Source organism: Arachis ipaensis, chromosome B5 (assembly GCF_059453495.1).
Source record: "Arachis ipaensis isolate K30076 ecotype BB chromosome B5, ASM5945349v1, whole genome shotgun sequence".
NCBI classification, from domain to species: domain Eukaryota; kingdom Viridiplantae; phylum Streptophyta; class Magnoliopsida; order Fabales; family Fabaceae; genus Arachis; species Arachis ipaensis.
The window spans coordinates 84,462,146-84,463,219 of record NC_142440.1 but is presented as its reverse complement, the minus strand read 5'-3'; the positions used below and the strand labels follow the sequence as shown (position 1 = coordinate 84,463,219).

At 40.3% G+C, this 1,074-nt stretch overlaps 1 non-coding gene across 1 annotated transcript; it reads left to right on the top strand.

Moving 5' to 3' along the window:
* Positions 1 to 645: 645 nt before the first annotated feature.
* On the top strand, positions 646 to 753 carry LOC148564810 (small nucleolar RNA R71). The gene has a single exon (XR_015884508.1). It is a non-coding gene; the product is annotated as a small nucleolar RNA R71 (small nucleolar RNA).
* The last annotated feature ends 321 nt before the right edge of the window (positions 754 to 1,074 follow it).

Sequence of the window (1,074 nt, the reverse complement as noted above, 5' to 3'; positions counted from 1 at the left end):
ATTTCTAATGGAGGACCTTGTTTCATTCATGAAACTCACAGTGGCCTTAGATGGATCAGAGACTAAGTTTGCTAAATTAGAGGTATTTTGTTCAGAGTTCTTTGTCTGTTGCTGAGTGGATGTTGGAAAAGGCTTGCTATTGCTAAACCTGTTTCTTCCACCATTATTAAAGCTTTGTTGAGGCTTTTGTTGATCCTTCCATGAGAGATTTGGGTGATTTCTCCATGAGGGATTATAGGTGTTTCCATATGGTTCACCCATGTAATTCACCTCTGCAATTGCAGGATTCTCAGGATCATAAGCTTCTTCTTGAAAAGATGCCTCTTGAGTACTGTTGGATGCAGCTTGCATTCCATTCAGACTCTGAGAAATCATATTGACTTGCTGAGTCAATATTTTATTCTGAGCCAATATGGCATTCATAGTATCAATTTCAAGAACTCCCTTCTTCTGAGGCGTCACATTACTCACAGGATTCTTCTCAGAAGTGTACATGAACTGGTTATTAGCAACCATGTCAATGAGTTCTTGAGCTTCTGTAGGCGTTTTCTTTAGGTGAATGGATCCACCTGCAAAAGTATCCAATGACATCTTAGCTAATTCAGATAGACCATCATAGAATATATCCAGGATGGTCCATTCTGAAAGCATGTCAGAAGGACACTTTTTGGTCAGTTGCTTGTATCTCTCCCAAGCTTCATAGAGGGATTCACCTTCCTTTTGTCTGAAGGTTTGAACATCCACTCTAAGCTTACTCAGCTTTTGAGGAGGAAAGAACTTGGCTAAGAAAGCCATGACCAGCTTATCCCAAGAGTTCAGGCTATCTTTGGGTTGAGAGTCCAACCACACTCTAGCTCTGTCTCTTACAGCAAATGGGAAAAGCATGAGCCTGTAGACTTCAGGATCTACTCCATTAGTCTTAACAGTATCACATATCTGCAAGAATTTAGTTAAGAACTGAAAGGGATCTTCAGATGGAAGTCCATAAAACTTGCAGTTTTGCTGCATCAGAGAAACTAATTGAGGTTTCAGCTCAAAATTGTTTGCTCCAATGGTAGGGATGGAGATGCTTCT